Here is a 6,291-nt window from a genome sequence, read left to right on the forward strand (position 1 = left end):
AAAAAAGAAATCAAAATCTTGTAAAACATTTGTTAGAATGTCGTCAACAACAAATCAATGCAAGAAGGAACCCAGAGAAGAGAAGAATATGATAAAGGAGTTGATAATGGCGAGCGAAGAATAATGACTAGAGAAATAATAAACGATGGACAACATAAACAACGATTAAACAATGATTGTTTACACTGATTTTCTTGATTCTTTATTATACCCGTTCCTTGAAACACTCACTGGTGCGAAGTATACAGAGTGTAAAGATCGCTTGGACTTTCGGGCCTTAAAAGGTTAGGACTCAAATTTGGTCCTCTAAAAAAGAAACAATAGGTACAAGGTACTTATTTACTTCAAACCTAATAAAGTTTTAGTCCGAAGTTTAAAATTTCGTATTTCCTAGCAGCAATAACCTAACGGACTTCAAACCAAAACTATTCCTCTAAAAGCCTATGACGAAGACGACATTGAAAGAAGAATGATAAGAAAGGTCCGGTAATGCGATTCCCACGTTTGCTATTCCAGAGGTTAGTAATGTTGGAGGAGAACTTTGGATCTTAATCTTCTGGACCCAGCTTCGTCTATGACTTTAATAAATTTATGATTTTTATTGGTCTCTCCAAACACAATCTAATGAGAAACTTTAGCTTCTCCTCTGGGTAACAGACTGTTTCCATTGTCTCGAATTACTTTCGTATATTTCTCTAATTTTACATTGGTTTTTGCATGTCTTTATTTTTTATTTCTTCTTATTATTAAAACCATTTTTATTGTAATAACTTTCGTCCTGTGAGGTCAGCTTAAACAATTACTCAGGTCGTTATTTTTATTGCTCATTAAAGAACATTAAATTGTTTGAGAATATTGGGCAATAAATTTTACTGGCGGACGATTGAATTAAAGTAGACATAAAAAACACAGTTTCTATTGTGTGTTATGGTTGTAGGTTTGTAAATGGGTTTGGAGCTTGGGTATTTATTGGATAGTAAGCTACTTTTGAGCACACTTATGGATAGGATTATGGGCTTTTTCATCTCAGACACAGTTTCTATTGTGTGTTATGGTTGTAGGTTTGTAAATGGGTTTGGAGCTTGGGTATTTATTGGATAGTAAGCTACTTTTGAGCAGACTTATGGATAGGATTATGGGCTTTTTCATCTCAATAGATTGAAGTTGGAGGCGCCTTTTTGCTTCAAGTATGTATTACAATATTACCTGTGCCAATTTCCTGATTGCAGATTTTCGTGAGAAACAGGCAATGAACATTTAGAGGGCAACATAATTATTAGACGAAGTGAAGATGATTTTGTAGAGAAAAGAGTTTGAGGCATGAAGTACCTCAAAATGTGACTGATAAATACATCTAAAAAGAACACGAACAATCAAAATAGGTACCTACATGTTCCAAGATCCGAACAAATGAAGTCGGACTTTTCTTTGATGCCCAAGACATTACCTCACATGAATTTCTTAATTTCTTGAAATCACCTTATCGGTGAAGTGATTTTCTACATATGTGGAAAAGGGCAAAAAAAACTATTTTGCCGCCTTGCTAATATACCACAAAGAACACGAACAATCAAAATAGGTACCTACATGTTCCAAGATCCGAACAAATGAAGTCGGACTTTTCTTTGATGCCCAAGACATTAGCTCACATGAATTTCTTAATTTCTTGAAATCACCTTATCGGTGAAGTAATTTTCTACATATGTGAAAAAGGGCAAAAAAAACTATTTTGCCGCCTTGCTAATATATGTACCAGCCATCTAATGGGAGGCAATACTACGGAATGGGTATGCTAAGATACAGACCACACGCGTCTATTGTAGCAGTTGTTTCATTGCTACGAATTATAACAAGTTGGAGTACAACATACCCCGTAATCGTACCGAGAGCGTGAATCCCAGACGTGAGGCCTAATCAATTGTTCGGGATCGAGATTGATTGAGAAATTTGATATGATTACAATAATCACACCTTCACCAACCTCGCGAGGAACATCTGGACCTGTTGAACCGTTTGGCGATCCACAGACCAACTTTACCAGGCATGGTCGTAGAAATTCAGAAGATTTCCATAATACTTCCCAAGGAATGAAAACTTCATGGTATATCTTCTGGTGTTCAGGAATTTGTCCCCTTCGATTCAATCTAATAAGTAGAATAAAAGATATTGCCATTGAAAACAATAATAAATTATTGAAGTAATTGAAGAGCATCGGAATTTCCATAATACTTCCCAAGGAATGAAAACTTCATGGTATATCTTCTGGTGTTCAGGAATTTGTCCCCTTCGATTCAATCTAATAAGAAGAATAAAAGATATTGCCATTGAAAACAATAATTATTGAAGTAATTGAAGAGCATCGGTTAAAAATAACAGGACTGCCTACCACTGATAAAAGTGTGTAGGTTTTCATGAGTTTCAAGGAGGGTATCTCATTTTGAGTTGATAAATACGAGTAATTGTCCTAAAATAATCATTCATTACTCAAAACATCAATATTACGTTGGAACCTCGACAAAGGTTATTGATCACTCCTCAAAATTTATTATCATTTTGTAAGGACATGGGAGGAGCCCAGATATGAGATACCTATTGTTTTTGGGCGACCAAAGGGTTTAAACCCCAATCCTTCCGACACCGAGAGACAGGTGCCTTTCCTATCTCACGAACACGGAATTTAGTAAGTACTTCTCAATCCCACACTTTTCAGTCCCTGTAGAGTTGTCTAATCGGCAACACGTCCCATCTCCCGGCCTCACAACATCACCTACAAAAGGTACATTCCTCGTAATCCCGTAATCACTGCCCGTAATCGTACCGAGAGCGTGAATCCCAGACGTGAGGCCTAATCAATTGTTCGGGATCGAGATTGATTGAGAAATTTGATATGATTACAATAATCACACCTTCACCAACCTCGCGAGGAACATCTGGACCTGTTGAACCGTTTGGCGATCCACAGACCAACTTTACCAGGCATGGTCGTAGAAATTCAGAAGGTCCTGGGTTCGATGCCCGCTATCGACAAATATTTGTCCTTCTTTCGATTGCAAATATTTCAACGGGATACTTTCTGGTGTTCTTGTGTTGTCCTAGCACTTAAAAGGGAAGTATTGTGTCTCTTCTCACCCATCTAATGGGAGGCAATACTACGGAATGGGTATGCTAAGATACAGACCACACGCGTCTATTGTAGCAGTTGTTTCATTGCTACGAAATATAACAAGTTGGAGTACAACATATTTCAGATAGTTTACATTGCTGACAATTGTATTATGATGGTCTTTCTCTCATTTTCTTAGATTTAGTTATTGAAGACCATCCCTGATTCTGATGTACCCATGACCATCTTGACCCCTTGCGACCAAATTGTTGTGAATTTATCGAATGGTTTGGTTTCTCTTCTTTTTCGAAACCATAACAATCGAAAATCATGTTCAAACCCATATTGTAACATCAACAATACGTTTGCTGCAATGTATCAATTTTGATACAGACGTGTGTGGAGTTTTGTAGTGGACTTATCTTGTGATGTAACACTTATTGGATACAATAACACGATCATATTGATAATGTTCTTCTAGACCTGTTGTGTGGAACAGACCAATTCAGGACCATAATACTCTTTAGATCTTCTTTTGGTGTTGTTTATGATGACATGTGGACATTCGATCTGAATCTCATTTTTATTATTTTGGGAGGATTAAGTTCTTTTAGTTCTTCAAAAGTGAAATCTTTTAGATATTTTAGAAGGAGGATTTTCGAAAGTCAATTGAATATAGAGCCGCTGAATCTACATACATAGATTTGTGAAAATTCATCTCTAGTTTGGTTGTTTTCGTATTTTGGATTCAAGCAGTTTTCGACAGTAAAGCCTGAACATTAAAAAGAGCAGCAGCCAAATAATTTGGTAACGCCACGTGAGATCAGGATCTTTACCACTCCCAGAGATCTTCTTTGGGTGGTTTGAATTCTGCTTCTTCAGTTAAATTGTTACAAGGATTAGAATTAGATAAACGACACAAATGATAAGGAAACCGTAAATCTAAAAGCATGAACCATGGGAAAAAGGAACAAAAGAAATTACTGACACTATCTGGGAGATACTGTCTAGTCATATTCTCTGAAAGCATAAAAGTTTTTAACTATGGTAAGTATCTATGAAGCTATGAACTTGGACCATCAGACCCATCAGTCTTCGGCGAAGTTGCGGACCACCTGTTGGGAATCACTGCCCTACACATCGCCTGATTGGATACCCAACAAAACCTCATCACATGTGTGAAGTCTGATCTTCAATGTGAAATATATCGTGAAGTATGATGTGGAATATATGATCCCAAGAATGCCTTGATTTCACATCTCCCACGAAGAATAATTTCTCCCTCTCGTCTCCCGTTCAATCAGTGATTGGGTTCAACGTAAATTAACCTTTGTGACACCTGTACTGCGTGGCAGATCATCCATATGGACCATCAGACCCATCAGTCTTCGGCGAAGTTGCGGACCACCTGTTGGGAATCACTGCCCTACACATCGCCTGATTGGATACCCAAGAAAACCTCATCACATGTGTGAAGTCTGATCTTCAATGTGAAATATATCGTGAAGTATGATGTGGAATATAAATATGATCCCAAGAATGCCTTGATTTCACATCTCCCACGAAGAATAATTTCTCCCTCTCGTCTCCCGTTCAAGCAGTGATTGGGTTCAACGTAAATTAACCTTTGTGACACCTGTACTGCGTGGCAGATCATCCATGATATTGACGATGTTTCTTTGCTTTGGAATAATTACTGTGAATAATTTGGTTATGATTGACTCTTTGAGTATGCTTGTCTCTTGTCTATCATGTAGGTATTCTGTAGAGGTATCTAATGTTATGAGAATGTTTAGTGGATTCATATTTAAGCTTAACAAATACTCTGGGGCAGTTGCCCCTATACCTTAGCTTCAGAGTGGGCTTTTTGTGTATGGAGTTGAGCTAGAATATTTGGTATTCATTTGACTGTCGTTGGGTCTGGTCATTTTCCGAAGCAGGGTTTGTTTCATAAAACACATCAGTGGAGATGGCACGTTGAGTGCACCAGTTTCCAATGGATGATTGAAGTTAAGCAGCGTTGGTATCAGGATGGATGACCATCAGGGCAAACGCGTGCTGCTTGCAGTCACATGTCTGCTAGTTGCTGGAACTCAAGGTCACCAAACTCTGAAGAGGCTGCTGGGTTTATTATGCAAATACCCATGATATTATCCAAAAACATGTGTTAATAACTCTGATAAATAAAGGAAATCTGAGATATAATGAAAAATAATGAGAAATTGTAAAAAAAAAAAAAAAAAATGTTCTGAGATTCGAGAACCAAAGGTCACAGTCACACCAGCATTTGAGTTATGAAGTCTTTTGAAGCTAGAGAGATCGCTTCTACAGAGAAAACTTCAAAATCAGTTGGACCTTCTCTGTGTCCGAGAAATGCGTTTTACCTGCGAAAAATCTAGCTGTACAGCGAACAATCTAACTGTAGAACGAACAACTTATTATGCAACCAAGAAAAATACATAATCCAAGTTTCACAATCGGAATTTTTCCTTCTCATTGAAAAAGTGAGGAACTAAAGATGCAAATCCAGTTCTGGGTATGTTTGGAATTTGGATCACTCTATTCTTGATATCGATGCTACGTATGATATGAATTATCGAACCTAATAATAGGTGAACTATTAATTTCCTCTGTTTTGTTGTTCATTTCATTATCCTTCGTCACTTCTTTCCATAGTTCTAGCATAGTGATTGTTTCAATTTCTTTATATTGTTCTCGTCTTGTTTCCTTTTGTGTTGAATGGCTGTTCATTTCTTTAATTAAAAATTCCAAGTGCACATCCTACCTTATCTGAATGGTGCAAGAAAATATTCTTGAGTGTGCTACCGTTGTGTTGATCAGATTTCGGTTTTGAAAGTTGATTTGTGTCAAAGCATCATATTAAATCTAGAACACTCTACTCTCACGTCAAGTGAGCTCTAGTCGCAATAACGATGGCAAATTGCTTTTAGTACGGGAGTTAAAGGTATAAATTTAATTAGCAAAGCAACTAAAGAAATACGAAAAAAACTCACGGTCTACAAAAATTGTATTCTTTTATAATTAAAAACCAAATCACGACACGCTACAACCAGATACGAGGAGAAAAACAAAAGCAGCATTTTTAATAAACTAATTTTTCATTAGAAGAAAAAGAAATAAATAAAAATAGGGATAAACAACACATAAAATAATGTGAACTCCTAATC

The sequence above is a fragment of the Diaphorina citri genome, unplaced genomic scaffold (genome assembly GCF_000475195.1).
Source record: "Diaphorina citri unplaced genomic scaffold, Diaci psyllid genome assembly version 1.1 scaffold323, whole genome shotgun sequence".
In the NCBI taxonomy this organism is placed as follows: Eukaryota; Metazoa; Arthropoda; class Insecta; order Hemiptera; family Psyllidae; genus Diaphorina; species Diaphorina citri.